Source organism: Anopheles funestus, chromosome X (genome assembly GCF_943734845.2).
Source record: "Anopheles funestus chromosome X, idAnoFuneDA-416_04, whole genome shotgun sequence".
In the NCBI taxonomy this organism is placed as follows: domain Eukaryota; kingdom Metazoa; phylum Arthropoda; class Insecta; order Diptera; family Culicidae; genus Anopheles; species Anopheles funestus.
Window position 1 is genome coordinate 5,254,896 of NC_064597.1, and position 23,418 is coordinate 5,278,313.

General features: G+C 41.7%; 1 long non-coding RNA gene across 1 annotated transcript in view; it reads right to left on the bottom strand.

The window, feature by feature from the left end:
* Positions 1–1,146: 1,146 nt before the first annotated feature.
* Positions 1,147–23,418, bottom strand: part of LOC125773800 (uncharacterized) — an 83,735-nt gene continuing 61,463 nt past the window's right edge. The window contains exon 4 of the long non-coding RNA XR_007420384.1: positions 1,147–3,673. This is a non-coding gene — a long non-coding RNA (uncharacterized LOC125773800). The remainder of the gene's footprint in view (positions 3,674–23,418) is intronic.

Genomic DNA, 23,418 nt, shown 5'->3' on the forward strand with positions numbered 1-23,418 from the left:
TAAATTTAACTTTTTTTTTTGTTCGTTTCCTCCAAAAATTTTAAACCTCCCATTGGATATGATGGTTTGGGGTGGTTTTTTCTTCTACTTTTAATTTTTTTTGTTTGTTGTAACTGCGCACTGCTGCGTCACTTCAAATACAAAAATGATGCGGTACGTTCATCATCTGTTTTTTTTTTGTTTTTTGGGGGGAAAAAAAGCAACCAGCATAATAACGGAAAAAATTTAATGTGGAATGCGGTGGTGATTTATATCTTACGATGTCAGCGTTTTTATTCCCCCGATCTCGATACGTTCGTATATTGTTTTGAAATCTTCTTCCACCCCTCCCTACCTCCTCCCCCCCCCCCAGCGCTTCCGTTCTTTTTGTTTCCTCCTTCACCGGCGTCACCACCGTTTCCTCTTAAATACTATTGATTGGCCACCCACTTTGTGGAGGAAGAGGAGGGGATGGGGGGTAGGAGATGGCTGAAACTTAACAAAAATGATACTGATTGGCGTCGGACGCACGCGACACGGAAATTGGAATGCTACGACGGTCGGGTATCGTCTTATAGTCATCGATATAGTTGCGTCATGACAAGGGTTTTATTGTTGAGTTTTTTTTCGTTCTTGTGGGTGCCTGTGTGTGTGTGTATGTTTGTGGCTGTATGTGTTGTTTTCAATTTTTCCTTCCCAAATCACCCGACCCATCGTTGCGTTTCCGCTTGGAGGTGGAATTTTAATTGCATCAAACAGGGAACGGAGACGAAGGGTACCAGGGCGATTCTTCGCGGACAGAGGGGGGGGGGGGGGGGGGCGGTGTTGGAGGGGTTTATAGTAAACAAATTAGCTAAATTATAATTCCAAACCATTTTATTCCGGTTGTTTGTTCTTTTTTTTTGCTGCCAAGGCCGACCTCAAGGTCGACTGAGCTGAGGATTGTTTCATAGTTCGTGCTTTAGTTGATGATGTTAATGCTCTCTTGGGAAGCGGGATGTAATTCCCGCCAGGCTCATCTTTACTGTAGAGAAGATACGAGCTTATTGCGCAATATGAAACAATTTATTTTGCATTATTGTACCATAAAGTTTATTCCCGTTTAACGAAAATAATATTTTACTTTTTTGCAATATTTTTTTTTCATGAATTTATGAATCTCTATGAATTATTTCGACTGTTGGCCTACTTGCTCTTCGGAGCTACAGTTAGGTGGTTTATGAACGATGAACTCACCATCGCGCAACAAATTAGGCTCGCTAGGCTCCGGAGTAAATGTAGCATCGTAATCGTAAATTCTAGTGGATAAATCAACGTCATCATTTCATCTAAAGTTAGCGTCTAAGGAATTTTTGGAATGGTTTGTCCTATGTCATTCTAATGACATGACCATGCTTCACTGGAGCCTTCTTCTTGGTCTGCTCAGGGTCGAGCACGTCGCGGAGATATAGCCAGGTCTCCCATCCGCTTCCTGGATACTCGGTCTAAGGCTACATCCGATCTCCGATAGGTTCGACTCCAGCTGATGCAGTCAACGAGCTCGCAGTGCTCCTCTAAGTCTCTTCAAGAACGGGAGTCTGACGAGCACCTTCCTGGTGGGATCTGAGGTCTGAGGTCTGAGTCGGACATCTGAGTCCAGGTAAGTGCATTGGCGACGTCCAGGACTCGCACCCATATAGGACTATCGGACGTAGCAGTTTTGCTGGAGTCTTCTGGATCGCAGCAGTTTGTGGAGCCCGAAGTAGACAGGATTTCCCTGAACAATGCACCTTCGGATTTCGTTGCTCAGGTTGTTGTCTAAAATTGCAATCGCACCAAGGTAGCTGAACTCCTCTACCACCTTGAATCGGACTCTATCACCGTCAGAGCCTCCGGCAAGCAGATACTTTGTCTTCGTCGCATCGATCCTCAAATTAATTTTCGCACACCGCCACAGATATCCGTCCGATGATGTCGATGTCATCCACGAAGCCAAGAAATTGGAGAGAATCGGAGCCCCGGATGTCGAAGCACGCGCCTCGCATGACACATTCCAGAGCGATGTTAAACAGCAACCAAGAGAGTCGGAACTCTTACCTCAGATCTCGGCGATTCGAACGATTCCGACACAATATTCGACACCTGGGAGTCCTTACTACTGCATGGTGTTACACATAGTGCTGTAGGCCGCTTTGAGGTCAATAAACAGGTGGTGCGTAGGGATCTGGTGCTCTAGGCATTTCTGCAGGATCTGCCGTAGAGTAACTCTCTCTGTCTCTCTTCATGACTTCGTCCAAGGATGGCGGGGGAACTTCGTCATCGTCATCCTGGCTGTCGTAGTACTGCTCTCCTCTCCTCAGGTGTCTATCGAAGTAACACTTTATCCTGTCGATCACCTCTCGTTCGTCGGATAGGATATCTCCCTTCTCGACAACCTGAAGAACTTACGAGTTTCCCCGCACTGGGATAGTTGCTGCATCAGTTACTCATCTGACTCTTCAAAAGCTGCGCTTCTTATCCTGAAAGAGTTGAGTCTACTGCCTTCTCAGTCGTCTATTGCTTGTCCACGTTCTGCCTGATCTCGCGCTGCAACATACACAGTTTCAGTTTTATGATTTTCTTTGGGTATAGATAATTGGTGTCATTGATGGATATTGTGTCTTGAGATTTGTACCGTAAAATTGGAGTATAAACCGGTATCAACACCGGTATCAACTACACGATTCCACTCCGGAGCTCCCATCAATAATCAATAGTATTAATAAATGACTTCGGAGTTCGTGGGATTTGCATTTCTACCTTTGCTTAATTCTTACGCAAGGTTTTTTTACGTTTACGTATATTAGATCGTTATTTTTTGCTTAATTCGTACGTGCAATTGGTTTTCTGTAGGAGCTTTTGTGGTTAAACTGTGGACAAATTCATCTTTTCTACCCTACTGTTTGCTATTAAATTGATTCAATTCCATCGCCATGTTATCCGTTGGTTGTTTTGATGCTTGTGCATTGTGAACCAGTTTACCTTCCTTTCTCCCATTCCACTCTATACACCTAATCCAACTACTCATCTATATCGCTAATGCCAAGAAGCGTTCTGTTGCAAATCATCCCGAAATAAAAAAAAAACACTCTATTGCTTAACAAATATTCGAAACGAGCTGCATCCAATCAGTGCATCAGATGTTTTTTTTTTCCTGTTCTGATGCTTCACGCTCTTTCCATGCCCTTACGCTTATCGATTTGTTCAACTTATTCGCAACTTCAAACCTCGTTCACAAAATGGGCCAGCATAATAATACGCCAGCAATCAACGATGATTGCGCAGTGTTGTCCTTTCGCCTGGGAGGAGGGGGGATGAGGATGTTGCGATACAGTAGGGAAACGGGTGCATATATGCAATAACACTCGGAACATGTGCTAGCCACAAAGGGAATTGGGGCCATCGTCCGCTAGCCGGGGTGCTTTTTCGCCGCGTTTTTCAGCACCGTTGTGCGTATTCGGCATTAGCAAAATTCGCTAATGAATGAAAACAAATTTCCTTTCACTCGGCAGCATAAACCATGCTGTGTGTCAACCTTCACATCCTTTCACTGGAAAAACAGGAATACATTTTATCCCGATGTCCGTCATCATGAGGGAGAAAAAAGAGGTTCATCTACACGGTGGAGTGCACTGCTGCAGATTCAATCGATGGATGGTTGGCGAGAACGTGTGGTCTGGAAGAAAAACGGAAAAACAAAAAAAAACACATCATGTCCATGCGAATCAATCATATCCCTATCCCAATTCAGGATGAAATCTATTTCGAGCTGCAATTGTTTTTTGCGGTTTTACCACGTCTCACGTCTGCTTGCCGAATACCGAACCAGCGCTGGCTGGCTGATGTGGCCCAAAGGTTTTGGTGTTTGTTTTGCTGCAGCTGATACATATTACTGATACGATCTACGCTTATATTCTCTTCACGCTACAGATGAATTAGCTACGTCCCGTTGTTTAACCACAGTTTTCCCTTCCGAAACAATGAACAAATCTTTATAAACAAGGAAACAAAATTACTGCTTGCACTCGGTGAAATTTATCCGAAAGGAGCCTATGACATTTTCAAATTTTTATTATTATTTTTTTTATTCTTTTTTTTAAAGCATTGTTTGAGTGAAAAGAAACTCATTGCAACCAATTGGCATTAAAATAAATCAATTTAAAAATTTTTGCAAAATTTCTCAAAAAAACGTAAGGGGTAAGCCTTATGAAATTTTCGAGTTGAAATTTTTTGGAATTTTTTTTTTCGATTTTTTATTCTATTTTTAGTTTAAAGCATTATTTGAGTGAAAAGAAACATATTGCAACAAATTCCCATTAAAATATATCACATTTTTCAATATTGCTAAATTGTTCAGAAACAGTTTAAGGAACTTGGTTCCCTGAATAACTTCTGGCACAGACATCTGACGGTATGGCCGTCCAAGAAGAAAATGTAGCCATTGGTGCCATCTATCGACCACAAGTTAAAGATTGGCGATCCGTTGGATACCGACCGAGTTATAGGCAAAAGTTGGTGCAAAAATGAGAAAATTTTTACATTTTCTCAAACAGGGTAAGGAACTTGGTTCCTCGAATAACTTCTGGCACAGACATCTGACGGTATGGCCGTCCAAGAAGAAAATGTAGCCATTGATGCCATCTATCGACCACAGGTTAAAGATTGGCGATCCGTTGGATACCGACCGAGTTATAGGCAAAATTTGCTGCAAAAATGAGCCTAATCAAATTTTCAAATTTTTTCAATTTTTTTAATTTTTTATTATTTTTCACTCTTTTTTTTTGTTTAAATCCTTATTTTAATGAAAAGAAACTCATTGCAACCCATTGGCATTAAAATAAAACAATTTTATTTTTTTTGCAAAATTTCTCAAAAAAACGTAAGGGGTAAGCCTTATGAAATTTTCGAGTTGAAATTTTTTTGAAATTTTTTTTTTGATTTTTTATTCTTTTTTAGTTTAAAGCATTATTTGAGTGAAAAGAAACATATTGCAACAAATTCCCATTAAAATATTCCCATTAAAATATATCAATATTGCTAAATTGTTCAGAAACAGGGTAAGGAACTTGGTTCCCTGAATAACTTCTGGCACAGACATCTGACGGTATGGCCGTCCAAGAAGAAAATGTAGCCATTGGTGCCATCTATCGACCACAAGTTAAAGATTGGCGATCCGTTGGATACCGACCGAGTTATAGGCAAAAGTTGGTGCAAAAATGAGAAAATTTTACATTTTCTCAAACAGGGTAAGGAACATGGTTCCTCCAATAACTTCTGGCACATACATCTGAGGGCATGGCCGCCCAAGAAGAAAATGTAGCCATTGTTGCCATCTATCGATCACAGGTTAAAGATTGGCGATCCGTTGTATAGCGGCCGAGTTATAGGCAAAAGTTGGTGCAAAAATGAGCCTAATCAAATTTTCAAATTTTTTCAATTTTTTTAATTTTTTATTATTTTTCACTCTTTTTTTTTGTTTAAATCCTTATTTTAATGAAAAGAAACTCATTGCAACCCATTGGCATTAAAATAAAACAATTTTATTTTTTTTTGCAAAATTTCCCAAAAAAATCGTAAGGGGTAAGCCTTATGAAATTTTCGAGTTGAAAATTTTTTTTACAATTTTTTTCTGATTTTTTATTCTTTTCTTAATTTAAAGCATTATTTGAGTGAAAAGAAACTTATTGCAACAAATTTAAATTTATTCAGACAAATAATCAATTTACATTTGATTATGCAAAAAAATGGAGAAAAAACTCCTTTTTATCGCATAAATTCCCCTGACAATCGTACGCTTTGATTACCTTGGTTATTTGCTAATTGCTCATGGACCAGTAAATGTGGAATTAATGGAATTAAAAAAACAAAAAAAAAGTACAGATTCGTTTTAAAATTTCATCTACCCTTTTGTGCACTCATTTTGCACGTTAACTGTAAGCCGTAGAGATGACCACGAACGATCCATTAGTAAAGGTGACGTGAGGGTGCCTCATTCCATTCTATTCCACTAAATCATTTGCATCACCCTTTTTACAACCAAAAAAAAACGACCACTTAACATCGTAGTACAATGAAAAATTCGTTCTGTGTAATCGCTTTTGCCGAGATGCGTTCGATTGCAAATAGCAAAGAACCGATAATAGACCGACACCACCAAACATGTCGTGCAAAAGGGGGGGCGGAAACAAGACAACAATGCATGGGGATTTCTTTTCCAGTTTGTGCGCATAATAGGACTGTTTCATCCTTCGCCCACGCTTCGAACTAATATTAGCTTTCGTTTTAGGTTTAGGGGGTGAAAACCCGGGGCGGGGGGTTAAAGCAGAACGGCGACTGGACCGTACCTCCTTAATTCCTCCCATTATACACGCTCTCGTTTCAGCTGTGAAAGGGGAAGGGGAAGGAAGAGGTGAAAGGGAGTGGAGGGGGAGGAAAAATAGAAGCCAACAACGGACAGAAACAGGGCGAAATGGACAGTCGAAATTTACATGCAACTGGATAATTGATATTAATTCCTTGGCATGGACTACCCGGTTATGTTCTCCTATTCCGCCCGTGGGTCAGTATGCTGTTGGTGCTGGAACGGTTTTACTTCAATACCCCCAACATCGTTTTGCTGCCCACCCCACCCAAAATAGGGTTCCCGTCCCTATATCACAGTGGTTCGTGTTTTTTTCCATAGGAAAACTTAACCCATTATACATGCCGATGGAGGAGAAGGGGGAGAGCGGAAGCAGGAGGAAGTGTAGAAGATGGGATTGAAATCGAGCTGCAGCATCGGGCCATGTGGCAAAGTGGCCGGTTTCGCACACACACTCTACCCCCCAAAAAAGGATGATGATTTACGAGCGGTCCAGGCAGGCGGACTGGCCTGGTTACGGGATTAAAAGCATATTTCGCTTCCCGAAACCTTCCCGTGTTGGAATCGATAGAGATAGGTAGCAGCCAGTCGGCGGTGTGTGCCTCGAGTGTGGAACGAGTGTTTTGCCATCCGAAGCTTCCAGAACCCCCCGCGTTCGGATGCACTCGAAGCGTGTCTGGACGGATGACGATAGTAGCATTGGCCGGGTATTAGACCATCCGAGTAGCACTAATCCGCCTATAAATTGTCTTTGCTTATTCACGTGTGCGACGGGTGCGGTTTTCGAGCATTGTGCAGCTGATAGGAACGGCCAACTTGCCAGCAAACGGGTAATGGGAAACAAACAAAAACATCTCCATCCTGTAATGGAAGGTATTGGTATTGAAAGATTCAAACGGCAGGGAAAAAGCAAAAAAAAATTTACATTGAAAACTCAATTTTACATAACTTAAAAATGAATCTTTTTTATAGAAAAATTCCTATAATTTCCGATATAAATAAAACAATACATCAGTACTACATTTTTCAAAATAATATGCTACTAAGTATGTAGAAGAATTCATTTAAAAGAAGAAATATAACAATCACCATCCATTAATGATTAAGATATTTATCAAACCCTTTTTGTTCTTTCTTTTTTTCTTTACATATGTAAATTTCTACCGCGTAAGGATTATTTCACTACCGATAACATAAATTAGAAAGTTTACCAAAAACGTTTAACTATCGCCCCGAAAATAAACAAATTATTTGCGAATAAATTAAACCGCACCATTTCACTTGATGGTGAAATGCTTTCGACAAAAGCGAAACATCTGGTCGGATATCTCACAACCGGGAAACCAAGCTTTACAGAACTCTAGCACACTATTGTGCTATATGTATTCGAGCTTGAAACGAAAAAAAAAACAAAATCACCCAAAAAAGTGAGGCTTCCTCGCCGATCCACCCGTTGAAGTCTTTCGTCTTTCTTTTTAAATTTATTTTTTTTTACGCTCGCACATCCGGTCAAAATGGTAATTAGTTGATTATATTTTAAAGTCCTTCTTGTCTTCTTTTACTTGTTTTTTTTTTCATTTGGTTTTCTTTTTATTATTCTTATAAAAGAAAAATCGTTTGATAAGTCTTTTTACCTCACCGTGTAATGTGTGCGTGTTTGTGTGTATATATTTGGCATTATTCACTTCCTGCAGCAAAGCAATATTACAATACAAATTTATACGAAACAAACGATAAAAATAAATTCCAGACCAAATCATCATTGCAAAAGAGGGGCAAGAAAGAAAAAAAAGGCACCGAAAAAAAAAACAAAAAAAAGCACAAAAATAGCCTAGGCGAGAGAGATCGAAGCGCCGTTATGATGGAGACGGTTTTTGTTTTTATTGTTTGAGAGCGTTTTTTTTGCGTTTTCTTCCGCCCCACAGTTTGCCCGATATCACGTCACACAACAGAGATCGTTTATCGCGTTTTCGCGATGGACGGAACACAGAAGGCGCAACGCAGAAAAGAAAGCACAGAATTGCAAACAAAGAAAGAAGAAAGAAACGAAAAAAAACAGCAGAGCTAAGAAACCGCTAAAAATTGGCATAAAACGTTGCCTGTTAATGCGACAGTTCGGGCCGAAACATTTTCGATTGCGAAGGCGGAACGAAGGGAAAAATGGGGTGGGAAAACCCCCCCCCCTGGGGAGGTTGTCGAATGGTTTGGCAGCAAAACAGCAAAAACAAAACATATATATTCCGTGAAACAACCGTTACTACGTTCGCGCTCGTGAATGCATCCTGATGTGTTTCCACTCTGGCCTTGATCTTAGCCTTGATCTTACCCCCATTTGATTCTGTCAACCACTCGCTGTCCGGTGGTACGCACATTTGGTTGTTTGGTGGATAAGTAGAAATAAACAACAACAAAAAAAGACAGTAACAATCGGGAAACAAACACATATGCACGCGACACGGCAACTGCATTTTGTATTGTTGAGAAGAAAGCATGTTGGATTATTGTTTTCTTTTTTGTTGAGTAAAAGAGAAAAGTAGAAGAGGAAAAAAATCGACAAAAAGGGGGTGATTTGACATTGCTAACAAGTTACCTTCCGAAACAAGGACATTCGTTTTATGCCGTTTTATGTGACAAGAAGAAGAAATATAACTTCTAATTAAAAACATATCCTTCACTTATTGAAAAAAAGGATGGGGTCATAAATTTTATGCAAATTGATAAAGAAAAAAAAAAGCCGCAAAAGAAAAATAATTCCGAGGTTAAAATGAAAATTAAAACCATCAACCTAAAGGTTCCACCGATTTTACGAGGCAAAGTTACCGTTCTCCGCGGTTCAGGCCAGTGAAAGGAATGACCTACCGAAGACCGAGAGAGAGAGAGAGAAAGAAAAAAAATGAAAGAAAGAGGAGCAGCTTTCCCTGTGGGGTTCGGGGGGCAAAATCTTAAACCAAACTCACCAGCCGTCCAAGAAGCAAACAAATAATACTAATAATAAAAACTGCGCGCCCGGAAACAAACGATTGGCAGCCAAATATCTTTCGATTTGTCTTCCCTTTTTCCCTTCCTCCCAAAAAAAAAAAACAAAAAAAAAACCCCCCAAAGCACTTCAGCGCGGCTGTGCCAGATGCCCCCCCCTCTCACCCCCCTCCTTCCCCATCTCTTTCTGTTACTTTTTGCTGTTCTATTTTCCACTTCTTGACCACCGCTCTTGGGCAGGTAGGTCGGTCGTCAAAGCCCTGGCGGATCATCTTTTGCCGCAAGGCGTGGAAAGAAGAAGTGCGTTTTTTCGTTTTTTTTTCTGTGTGTGTTAACGTTGATGTGGCAACATTTTTGCTCTGATTTTGGCCTCTGCCTGCCCTTTTCCTTCATCCCCCCCCCCCCTTTATACGAACCAGTAGGTAGTCCTTTTGCCTTACCACCCCCCCCCCCCCTTGGTGTCCCATCTCGTAGTCGAAGAAGTGTTACCGTTGCGAGCACTTTTTCGGTTCATCCTTTTTTCTTGTTGTTGTTTTGTTTTGAATTTTGTCTTCAAATTTCGGTCGTTTCACATTCGCGGCCGAATGTATTTAACATCGGTTTTGCTGGTCACCGTGTGCCTTTAGGTTTTTTTTTTTATTGTTGATGGACCTATATCTTTGTTTAACGTCTTTGCATTTTAGTACCTTGTTTTTTGTTGTTTTTTTTCCCTCTCTTTTTACTTCTGTTTTGTAACAAACTGACAAAACTTTCGTTCGTTCTTCCTTTCTTTTTCGTTGTACGGATATTGTTTGTTTGCTTTTTACTGTTTTTTTGATTTTTCTTGTTGTTGTTCCTTTTTAGTTTGCCTAGTGACAAAACGTGTACGCATACATGTGTGCATGTCAATAGCGCAGCATTCTTGGTTGGTTGCTTTTGACAACTTTCTTCGCAACCGTGAAGCGGTTGCATCAACCGCCTATTTACGGACGGCATTGACAGGAAAAAGATGGGATGGGAGGGAAAAAGGGTCGGGAAGAGGGGAGGGGGAGGGGGGGAGACATTGAAATTAAGCGTGACCCTTTGTCGTTCCATTTCCCCCCCCCCTCCCTCCTCGAGTTTTGGGCATGTTAATGCTCTTTGCTGTTGCTCCATTTTTTACTAAAACAAAATCAAACGGTCCATTGCAGAAGTACGTCTCCAGGCCAAAAACAAAAACAAAAAACAATTTGATTGATGTTTAATTCAACCACTCATCGATGGTAACCATCTTACCATATGGTTTGCAAGCCTTTCTTTCTGTTGGCAAATATTTAGCACATTAATGATTTAGTGACCGGATCAGCAATGGCAGCGGTGGATAGACGACCAAAAGACCTTCTGGAAGCGATTGTTGCTAACCTGCATTTATCCTGTTTCTTCACTGTCCACGCACGCATATAAAGACACACTTTAAGGTAACTGGAGCATAGCGTGACCTCTTCCCTTAACTCACTCATCCACCCCTCCTCCCCTTTCGCCAGCCCTTTTGCGAGGAAGGATTTAGCATGGATTTCAGGCGAGCCGCGTGTGTCATCCCCAGAAACAGAGCGCAATGCTCTGTTTTGAATTTCCGTGCCCGGAATGCTATTCCCGAAATGGCAGAATTTCAATTTCTCAAGGTATTTTCGCATGCAATAACTTACACTCCCCGGTAACCGGAGCACCGGAGATTGTCCGGACTTTTCATTCGCCGGTCAAATATTCTGTTCACATTCATTGTCAAAGGGGGGGGGGGGGGATTGGTTTTTTTTTTTGAAGCTTGGTGTAATGTTTTATGTGTTTCTGGTTTTATATTTAACTTTTCACTCACTATTCTTGGCGGTCTTATTTTTTTGTCGGGTGGGGGGTTTGGTTGGTGTGCGTTACCAGCTTCGTTTACTCGGTATTATATGCTATTTAGTTTCATTTAATAGTCCATTTTGCACGTCGTGTGTTTGCGAATCAAAACTTCTTATGTATTCCGAACACACATAGCCCCCTACTCCTTCCCCCCTCTCTTCCCGGGGGGGGTCAGTCCGTGGACTGGAGCATTTCTCATTTGTGTCTCCGTACCTGTTTCGCTCGTTCACGCAAACTAATTTAATAGGTCAGCAGTGAATTTGGTTTGAAATTCCATCAAACTGTTGAGCTGTTTCTTTTCTCCACAAAAAAATGAAAAAAAAATGCATTCTTCTGTAATTTTGAAAGCTTTTTTGCTGAACCATTTTAGCAAATATTTACAGCAAAATGGATTTTTTGTTGATAACGTCAATCCCCCATGCACTAAATCAAGCATAACACACATTTACTTTGGTTCGTAATAAAACCCATTTTACGATTTACCGCATTACCGACGATAAGGGGTTGTGTGTCTGCAAAATGAACAAAAGTTTTGAAGAAGACATAAAACACCCCTCCCCCCCTACCCTCTTACAGCAATGCTAGACAATCGTGAAATAAATCCAACCCCCACAAAACGGTACAGTAGCAAGGAAGGTACGAGTTCGCGCGTTTTGCGAACGAGAAGATAATTTTAATCCCTTAATTAATTAACTCAATTGACCTTGAGGCAAAACGGTTCCGGGGGAGGGGAGGAGGGAGGGGGGCGTCTAAATCGCAGTTGTGTGCAGTGCAGGGATATGAACGTAACGCGGGACTTTAGCAGGAATAGCAAAAAGCTAATAGGGGTGATAGTAGCTTACCCTTACTTACCCTTTGCTAGCACAACTTATTCATTAAATTAATTTTCCAATGCGATGAAGATGTGCTCTCCACCCTGCAGAAGGAGCACACTGGTAACAGAGAGAGAAAGACAGAGAAAGAAAGAGAAATAATTTTATTGCAGGGAATTAAAACAGCAAGCGAAGAGTAAAGGAAAATCTAAGTAGATGACAGGAACCATTTCCCGAATAGAGAGTCGCGTTTCATCATTTTGCGTCCTTACGGGGTGATAGTATACCTTCAATACTTCGGCTTTTGTATACTCGGCAAATCCCTTTTGCAGACGTTGACGCATCATGATGCGGTAATTGCAAAATTTCACCCAAAAGCCCAGTTCATCCACCTTTCACCCACACCATAATACACTGTGTTCACAAAAGATAGATTCGCGTAGTAAAAAAAAAATTATTAAAGCGTTTATTAAAGCAGATTGGGGTGTTGACTAGTTAGATTGTGAAATTGGAGTAGTGCTTGAAATAATCTAAGTGTATATGTGAGAGATCTAAGTATATATAGACGTCGGATGTCAAAACCGATCACCAGGTGTCAAACTAAGAATGACTTAGACTTCAATTCGCACATGTATATGGGCATCAACTCTCATGTGAAAGGACTCTCTCGTATCTAGGACTGACTATCTTCCTACAGATAAATAAAGTCAAGGAAAGCCAGAAATGACTTCTTTTGAAGTTGTCACATACGAAGAAGACTTAAATTCTTTTCCTGGTATTATGTGCCAAACGAATCATAATACCAAAGTGACATTTTCGCGAGGTTTGAGAAGACGTTTGGCACTCAGAATGAGCGCTTATCTCTTGAAGATTTCAAGTAAATCGCGAAATAAAGCTAGGTTTTACGAAGTGTTCATAAAATTGTGGTACGACCATACCATTTACTTACCTCCACTTACCTAACCTTTTTTATGCTTTTTATTCTTTTTTTATTTCAATCATTATTTGAGTGAAAAGAAACTCATTGCAACCAATTGGGATTAAAATAAAACAATTTTATTTTTTTTGCAAAATTTCTCAAAAGAATCGTAAGGGGTAAGCCTTATGAAATTTTCGAGTTGAAATTTTTTTTAAAATTTTTTTCTGATTTTTTATTCTTTTTTTAATTTAAAGCATTATTTGAGTGATAAGAAACTTATTTCAACCAATTTGCTTTCTGTGAGCTGTCAAATTTTAATACCCTAGTTACTGTATTCCTGGCGGACAACCTGCACTTGTACCTGTGTCTTTTGTTTAGTTGTATATTTAGTTGTTTATTTTGAAGGTTAAAACTAGGTATTCTAATTAACTTTGAAGAAGTTGAAGAGTAAAAGACGTCTATGGTTTATGTCATTTTTTATGTACAGCTCATCACACATCTACGTTCTTTGCTGTCGTAGGTCAAGGAAATCTGTTTGAACCTCCATCGATCGATAGGTCGCCATGGGCGAGATCGCGACCGAAAGATGCGCGAAACTCAAGGTTTCTCTCGGGTTGTACATGCACATAAGCACACCAAGGTCTGGTGGGTGAATGCATCGAAGCAGGTCCCATTACTGTCACATTGCTGCACGCTGTCACGCCTGCATGGGAAAGCTGGGCAAATACCGGACAAGCCTATAGGCCACCAACCATATCCATCAGTGCATCAGCTGATGGTGCGAGAAAAATGTCTGGGCCCCGAAGTGCGACGTCATTTTCTCAGGACCCGTGCACCGGGTAAGTGCATGCCATCCGACCATCGGAGCAATTTATAGCGTCTAGGCGTCGGTGACGGAGAAATTGAAATTGGGAACGGAGCAATTCCGATAGTGGTGCGCCTCGATGTGATACAAAAAAGAGGGTTAAAGCCGTGTGTAGGTGTGCTAATTCAATCAATCAATCATACAATAAATGCTGCACGAATTCACGCCGAATATGTGAGGGCTTATAAGCCGCTAGAGCGAATTCGTTTCTGCAGCAAAAAAAGGGCTTTAGATGGCGCGATCTCAACAATCGACTCACGTCCAGAATGAAGCTCCTGCGTGCGTCCTATCACCAGCAGTTGGAGGAGGGGCTCTAAAGGTGCGGTACGATGTCAACGATACATCGCACGGACCATGAATAATAATGAAGAGATACATGGTACCCACCAGCTGCAGCAAAGAATAGAAGAAAAAAACCTGGGAAAAGGTGAACCCGAATGGGCGAATTTGGTGCGATTTGAGCGCCGAGCGCCGAGTACGGACGCATGACGCCAATTATTCTAGGTTGCATCCCAATTGCGGGCACTGTTATGCGTGACCGCAGTCCTGGGAAAATTCACTAACTAGCCCTATTCATTCCTGTTTCCTTTTTTTCTGTTTGCTGTGAAATAAAAGGTAAATGTTTACAGCGCACAAATAAATCGTCAACTCCTTAAAATCCTTCCAAACATTATAGCCGGCGCATCATTAATGGTGGAGCTAGACGTGACAGCGAATAATTTTTAATGCGGGAAATACCCATTCCAGGAGAAAAAAAATACAAAATATTAATTCAATCGAAGATTTTGAAAAAAAAAGAAATATTTAAACTGTTCTTGTTGAGTTCCTTGAGGTTCTTTGTTTTTGCTTTTGCACACAATATGAATCATTTTGAAAGGAATATTATACGAATATGCATGTACTAGAACTGTGCCCTCTCGTTTGGACGGTTAGAACGAAACTCCTCTCTCTCCCGGATACTGCAGTTTGTACGGATTTATTGAAATTCATGCCTGCTGCGAAGGTGATTGCCTCATCATCCGCACCACAACATGAAAGGTCGTTCGATGCTTTGCGTGACTCCATGACTCAGACAATGTTTGCGACCCATCCGTTACAACCTGTTCGTAACGGGCGATGATCGAGTATGCGGACGCCGACCATGTTAAAATGGCCGGTGCGGAAGGACTTTGGTCACGATTTTTTGGATACGTCCTTGCGCGGTACACTGGTGGCAAATCGCACCAATCCGATGATGATGCTCGGGGTACCAATTCGCAATGACTCACAAAAGCCCCAACGAGATGGCCTGGAATGGAGGAATCGTTCGTTACGTCGAGAAACATTAAATCAAGCTTCCAATCTTAGCAAATCCACAGCACATGTACATACAAACGGAAGAAATCAACCGCTCAAATGCAAACGGCTGTGTGCCGTTTTCAGGTTTTTGGGCCACCGAGCGCCGGAATTGATCGTAACCGGAAGCCGGATAGTAATGGGGAAGTAGCACCCGGAATGGCGGGATGTTGGAATGGGATGAAAACAAACCGACCAATTTCATTCATTCGACTACCATTCCACCGCACACCGTTTCCGTTTGGTTTCGTATGGTAAAGAAAGCAATGCAGAGAAAGCAACAAAACAAAACAAGAAAAAAAAAACAACAAAATTATCGCGCAATGCCACCCCGCTGCTTCCGGCGGATCGGGCTGATCGGGCGATCGGTTTTGCCTATTTTTGGGCGTAATCTCGTAAGCAAACGGCTAATTACACTTAGTTCTTGCAAACGCTAATATTGATTGGTAGCAGCACTAATGGTACAGCTGTTGGTGTAGTTATAAGTGGTACGGCTTTAATTTGTATGTCACCTTTGTTTGGACGTATGTAAACAAGATGAGCGCAGCTGGAGATTAATCACTTCACTCTTTTTTTATTCATTTGTACAGCTCGTAACATAACTATAATTATCTTTTTGAGAAAAAAAGAAAAATGTGCCAAGTTAGATAAAACATGTACTCCATAAAGTTATAAAGAATTACGGAAATATTTTCACGTCTAAGGTTGAGTAAGCCTAATAGACACCAAAAAGAAAATATTAACCAGCAATAAGTCATTCTCTGCATACGGTGGGATCTGAATGGCATCGTATACTATGAGTGTGGGATCCGAAAGGTAGGCTAGCGAGTCGTCTCTTAATAGAGAACCCAGCCAATTTGTTTGATGCCATGATTTCTGAACGGCAACGCTATGAATAAAAATTATGAGACAAAGAAATCCTCAAATTCTTCAAAGTAACATAACTATGATTATCTTTTTGAGAAAAGAGGAAAAATGTACCAAGTTAGATAAAACATTTACTCCACAAAGTTATAAAGAATTATGGAAATATTTTCACGTTCAAGGTTAAGTAAGTCTAATAGACACCAAAAAGAAAAACTTTACTAGCAATAAGTCATGCTCTGCATATGGTGGGATCCGAATGGTATCGTATACTATGAGTGTGAGATCCGAAAGCTATGGTATACTGCTTTCGAGTCGTCTCTTAATAGAGAACCCAGAAAAATTGTTTGATGCTATCATTTCTGAACGGCAATGCTATAAATAAAAATTATGAGACAAAGAAATCCTCAATTTCTAAGAAAAACGATACTTAGCGAAATAACGAAACTTATTTGCACACCCAATGCAAGGGGAGTGAAGGCGATTAAGAATGAGTTTTCAAAACTATTCATTATTTAAAAATCGAAAAATAATCCATGAAACTTTGAAGATTCTTGAATAATACAAATATATTCTTAAAGGATTCTATCTCAGTTGGAATTGTGTGAAAAGAGCGCCCGGAACTCAGCAAAGAAGGTGTTAATTTCGAATTTTGTGTTAGTTTTTCATTTTCAATTATCTAATTCGATCACACGGCGAATTACGTTCCACCAATGAAAACACAGTTAGACGGGCGAATGAACACCGAACGGACAAGGGCACATAGTTCAATGGGGAGATCACTACCGATGCCTGCTAGTGATGTATGTCTCTCGGAACGTACGGTTCCGGCATTGCACAAAATTGTATTGTCTGACCCTCGTTTAGCAGGATATTGTATCTATGAAGCAAAAAAAAAGCATAAACACAAACATTTTTTTTCTTCTCGTCTTCTTGTTTCGTGTGCACGTTAGTTCATCGGTCGAATGGCCAGAAATTGGAAATCATAAACAAATTAATCCATCTCAAGCAGCAACAAGTACGGAATACCCTTATGCGTCCTTGACCGTTGCTACGACGGCAACGGTAGAGATGGCTCATAATAGACGATCTCCGTGGAAATGAATTCCTTCCTTCCAAACAGGAAGCGCAACATTCGATCTTTAAACTGACCCTTGCGCTGTAGTGTCATGAATCACAACGACAATTTCTGCCCCTGGACAAACATGCTTAAAGTTGGTAGTTTTGGAAGGAGTCTTTGAAGGTTGGCGGGTAGCTTATTTACCACCTTAACTAAAGCAACACGCCGAACGCAATGCTCTTTGACCGGAGGATCGATCGATCGACAAAGTTATATCATCTGCTAAGAACTTTATCTACCTGCCTGACGCGTAAATAGGATAGGACAGCATGATCTCATCAACCACCGGAACACAAGTATCGCTACGGAAGAGTTTAAAAATATGCTGACGTCGTTTAAATAAGATTGAAAGCAGCAGCAAAACAAAAAATACACATCTTTAGACGATGTTCCCGTCTCATCGTGAACTTTTGAACTCAGGTGGTTAATGCATCAATGCCATTCATTTTTTTCTTCTTCTCTCTGTGTGTGTTCAAAACTTAATGTCTGAACCTGAGGTTAGCGGTTAGTTCAATTTTTAAGGTGATGAGAGTAAAGATTAACAACCATTGAATAAGTTGTACATGGAACTGAGCTGATACTGTCATGCTGAGATGATGAAATATTGAACTATTTTGTTTAGTTAACTCATCTCAATGTGTAGCTGAGATCTTCCAAACTTTTCTTGGTAAAGATTTCCTGCATCAAAGATTGCTAGTGGTATAAACATTAATGTGTCTATAACCATTCAATCCACAAGATAATAATTAATTACGTTTTTCCCCCCCAACAAAACTTTGTATCTCGCTGCAGTAGTAGTAATAGTTACAGTATCTGGGAGTCGTAATTATGCTTTACGGTGAATCTATACCTTCAACCTACCATTTCATGTTTCAATTCCTCTTTGAAGTATTTTTCAACAGCGGTTGTGTACCTATCGCGACATTAAGAAGAAAAAAAAAAGAGTCAACTTCTCGACTCCTCGGTGTCACTAATAGCACTGCTAATTGAATCGCGCGACTGTCTGAACGTACAGCCCAATTATCAGCAGTTGCGCGCTGGGACGTCTCACTGCCTGGAAGGGGTATTTCTGGTTCCTACCATTTCTGATTGATTGCAGTCAACTAGAACCAATCTGCCCGCCCGTCCGGCATGCGTTATCTAGACGCTCGTCCGTATATGAGCTTGTTACTCATCATAATAAATAAATTGGCCCTCCTCCTCCTTTTGCACACGAGGCGAACGAGGAAGAAGGATGATTGGAAATATAGCCGGGGTGGAGAGCAATAGCGTCCTGTGTTCGGGGCGTCCTCTTCCGACGCTAGTCACGAGAATGAGCAACTATAATAAGTAATTTACATACCAGTTGCCCACCGGTCACCTCGGCGCCGGTGCTCGGAATTGATCGGCGTAGGCAATCGCTCTCATGAAGCTAACGGGAACCGAACGCCTGGAACCTGTAGCACAAAACCCAGGCAGCTGTGCGGCTCGTCAACGAAACGCACGGGTTTGGGGGAAAAAAAAAGCGAAAGAGAAACAGAGCAGAGGGATGGATGGAATAGCGATGGAGATCACGATGACGATGACGATCAGGGAGGGTGGGAAAAAAAGAGCACCAGAAAGCAGAATTGAATGACGCACGACGATGGTGACGACAACAATTGCAAAAACCGATGCTAGATTTGATGTCGTGTACATTTCATTGATCAATGTATAAAGGTATTTTGGTTTTACCTGCCGTAATATTAGAATTTTCGGATGATTAAATGTGGGAATTTTTGTGGGAACGAATAGACAGAAATAGGCATTGAATCATTGAGGAGTATGGTCGGTAAAAACTGGACTGGGTTGAAATCTCGACAGGATTTTTCTCTCCTCCTACACGTATATCTACCTGATTATTCAGCTATTCAAATTGCTCAGCTGGTCAACCGTTAGGCAAGGTAGGTCAAGATCAATCCATAGTTATAGTGCCCAAGATTAACAGAAGGAAGGTTTTTGGATCAATGAATTCCATTTGGAATGGCAAAACCAGCAGGAATTCTCGAAATATTATAGAGTGTGTATAACTTTACAATACATCCCAGAGACAACGACTACCGTTTACGGCCTTTGCTGGTGGGTTTGTCCTGGGTAGGTGATGAAGTTTCCCATGATCAACCCAAAACCCCTACCCTTCTTCGCTTCACAACCGTGATCTCAACCTTGACCCAGTGTCGACCATCATGACGGATCCACCCTAGTCGGACCAGCGCAGAGGACATAAAATATTGCAGCTTCTGCATGAGGACGAAAGCATTGTCGCATTGTTTTGGGTGGGATTTTGGGGTTTGGTATCGCACAGGCAAACACATGCCGTGGAGCGGAAGCACCACCAAGCACGAAAGCCGGTACGCGGAAGTGGCTAAGGTTAGGGTAAAGTGTAACGACTGCGTACGTCTAAGCCCCCCCACCGGCCCCATTATCGACTGCCAAATGGGCTCAACAATTTGTCAAACTGGCAATGGCTTAATGTGATGTGTCTGTACTGTTGACGAGTGACTTCGTTAATGTCTGTCTGGTTGGAACGCTTGTGACCGTTCCAGAGAAGCTCCAATTTTGTTGAGAAGCTCCAATTTCGAAACACTGAGATGTGTGTCCAGAATTGGAGAAGAAGTGTTACCCAACAACTTCAAGAACATGCATCTAAGCGTCTTTGCTTCATAACTTCAACACAGTTTTGTGAGGTTAAAAAAAAGACCAAACTTCAAACCACAGAACAATGGTGGGCTTAGACATCTCCGGTTCTTAACCATTTTGCTTACAGCTTTATACAGATCAGTTATCAGTAACAGCACAGTGATAGCCAGCGTACGGCGTCACAGTGCCGATTATCGTGCCGTTTTTATCCCAAGGGCCTGCCACGGCAAAACTCTGGTGAACCCTTTTCCCTCAGCTTGATGTGTGTGGTGAAATTCTCAAACCGCCAGCGCATTGATGCGATGAAAATTATGCAGCAGAAAGAAGATGATAATGAACTTTAGGCGTACAGTTATAGGCCGGACATTTAATAAACGGTGCCGCTACGGAATCACTATTGTTGCGGAATGGACCTGAGGGGGGGGGGGGGGGGGGGGGCACGGCTGTATCTTGCATGTACAGTTTGTCCGTGCCTGGGATCCGTTGTTGCTACCCCTTGCGTAATCGTGTAAATCGTGCACGCAAGTCAGCGGTACTATCCATCCTGTTGTTTTCTTTTTTTAATTTCCACGCGCTCTCTTTTATCTTTGCTGAGGTTGGGTTTTTTTCTTTCTCGGGCAGGGGTTGCTACGCTGCTTCAACAGACTTGGGTGAACTTTTCTGAATGCTTTACAACTACAATAAGGTCCTCCTTTATGCTCTTCCAACTAAAAATGGCACAAGGTTTACACATTTGTAGAAATTCAATTTCTTTGTTTGTTTGTGCAGTTAAATCTCATCACGAACCCTGCATTTTATCTTCAACCAAATAACTAAACCACCGTGGCGATGATGGCGCGAGGGCAGGTATAACATCTGACTGAGAACTGCTCTCCATTAGTCTCGTGGATGATTTTCGTCTAGAAAGCCTAGTGAAAGGAAAACGGAAGAAGCAAGAGGAAGCTTTTCTTTGTCGAGAAAAACGCACTCAGCCAGTCATGGCCGTACTCATCTCGATCGCCTTACGTCTTCGTTCTTTCCCTCCCCCACTGCTACTTGTTGCTTCAACGGGCGCAACGGGAAAAGAGTTCTACTTTTTTGCCTAGTTTTTAAAACATCATCTCATTGTATTTGCCGCTACACACCGTACGAAACAAGAATCACTTTAACTGACGCCCGGCATTTCCAGAACTGACCAACGCACAGCATCGGGGCACGCGCTTACTTCCTCAACCACAGAGTTGACATTCTTCACTCGCTTCCACTTTATTTGTGGCGCAAAAATTCATTGTACGCTGCCAGCTACGGTACAATCATTCATAAATCTAACGTTATTTTTGGTGGTCTGTGAATTAATCGGGTTAGCCGTAGGATTAGTCGTCTACGAAGCTTTTCTCTCTGAGCAATTTCATTCGATTATCCGGGATTTCTTCAGTCTTATGCCTTGTATATCTTATGCAAAAATATTTGTAAGATATTTTCATGCTATTCAAGGTATTCCGATAGTTCTCATATTATACATCCATGCTAAACCTTAAAAATTTATATTAGGCTAATAGCAGAGTGTAACTGTATACTATGAACAGAATACCTTGGAAGCAATGTCTATTCCAATATACAGACATACCTTGCGATATAATAATGCGAAAACGCAACAGAATTTTTACTGAATATTTAAAAAATTTTGCTTCTTCGTTGAGTTACCTCCACAAGCAAGTATTGCTGTAGTTAGCGTGCAACTCATCCGACGATAAATACTCAGAAGCGATTATTTATTGTCTACCGCGTACCCCCACTTCGTCGCTGTGTACATCCACACTCTGTACGGAACGGTCAATATTTTGATTTGAGAACATTGCACTTGAGCAATGCTATGCCAGAAGATGCCTGAGGATTTGCTCAATACAGGTACTACTGCTTCACCGTGTCAGGTCCGCTTTTGCCGTCGACATCGGTGTTCCCTTACGGTGATCCCCGGGGGCACTCACTTCAAAGGGGGAAGGGGGGAGGGGGGGAGTCTACCGCTGAATAGTCATCGCACGGCTATTCTTAGATAGTGCTTTAGACAGACCACCACGTCCTTGCCGGACCTTTACTTATCTGATGTTCTCGTGCGCTCGGAGAGAAGTTCCTCAACCAAGAACGCCCTGTAAAGAAGGAATTAAGTAGAGAGCATCGGATCGCAAACGGATGGCTCATGCCGTGACCTTCGTGTCGAGAACAATCGCACAGGAAGGCTGACGAATCGCGGGGTACATGGGTAGACAGGTAACCCACAGGTAGGACGGAGGGGATCCGTGTGAATCAATAATTTGGCGCGAGTCGAGAAACACGTGGTTAGTTATTTTTAGCGTCCGACGTAAACGGACCCTGCAACTCATCAATTTTTGCTATCATTCGCCAGTCACGAACAACTCGCTCGATGCTGGAAGATGAGTAAAGTGGGTAAGAATGCGAACCAGAACCGGACCCCGGGCTCTTAGCAAAAAAAGGGGTAAGATGATTGTGGTGCTGATGAGTTTTGACGATGGGGGCAACGCAAGCGACGAACCTCCACTGCACAGTGCCAAGTTCATTTGCTTCTAGCCTGGATATCCAGTACCTGACCGATCGTTTTCCCCCTATCCTTGCTGTAACCCCATCGGAACGGTGAAGCGGCTCCACAAAAGATGTCTATGCCACTATGGAATAGTGATAAGGATTGAGGCTGGCTGTAGCATTTAATTATGATGGAGTAACATCCTATCTACTGTCATTTTAAATCTATTCTCACAGCAGCATACGCGTCCGTCCAGATCAATCCGGTACGGAGCAGCCCCCTGTTGGAAAATGGACACGTTTTTTAGTTTTGTTCGTTTGTTTTACAAAAAAAAACATTCTTGCTTTAATCGCGTCCCCCCAGGGGGGGGAAGCGCGAAAACAAAAAACACAAAAACTGTTTCGCATTACTTTTGATTAACTTTGATCCACCAAAGAACGGAGTACGAAGAGAACTAGAGGCAGGGCAGTACTAAAACGAGCGTGACTCTGTTTAATTCGACACAGTCTGGTTGACGCGGAAGGAAAGTCGATCTTTTTGTTGCTGTCCAAATGCTTTTCACGCATGCTTCCACGCCACACAAAAACACAAGACTTGTGTTTTTGGTAGCAAAACTGTATAACTCCCACTTGCGCGAAAGATTTGCCGACTCCTCAATACTCTCCTCAAATCTTCACGAACTCTGTAATATTCAAGGTTTTGCCCTTTTTCTTTTAAGTGATGTTTTTTGTAATCTGATTTCCCCCTTCTCCACTTTGTATCTCCAGTTACTGGCGGGATTAAGAATCATATTTCGCACCGAGGACGAGGACGCAATGTGTGTTTCTATATTTCCAACATCGTACCCGTACTCCTTGGACGGATATGGCTTGTAAATGAAGATAATACCAGCCCCACCAGTCACATTACCATGGAGTTTTAGCAATGCAACTTGATGTCTCCCGTGAACCAGTTGGAGGATGTTTTGGGAAGCGTTATGGCCGAGGTGCATACAGTAGCTTCCTTTGACAGGGTGGCCATTTTCCTAACCGGACACCAAATATGGTATTCCGTTCCCTCGCGTCTACATTAGGCGGTGAGAATTAGAATCAATGCTGATGGTGAAATCGCATCTGCATCTGTGCCTTGCTCTC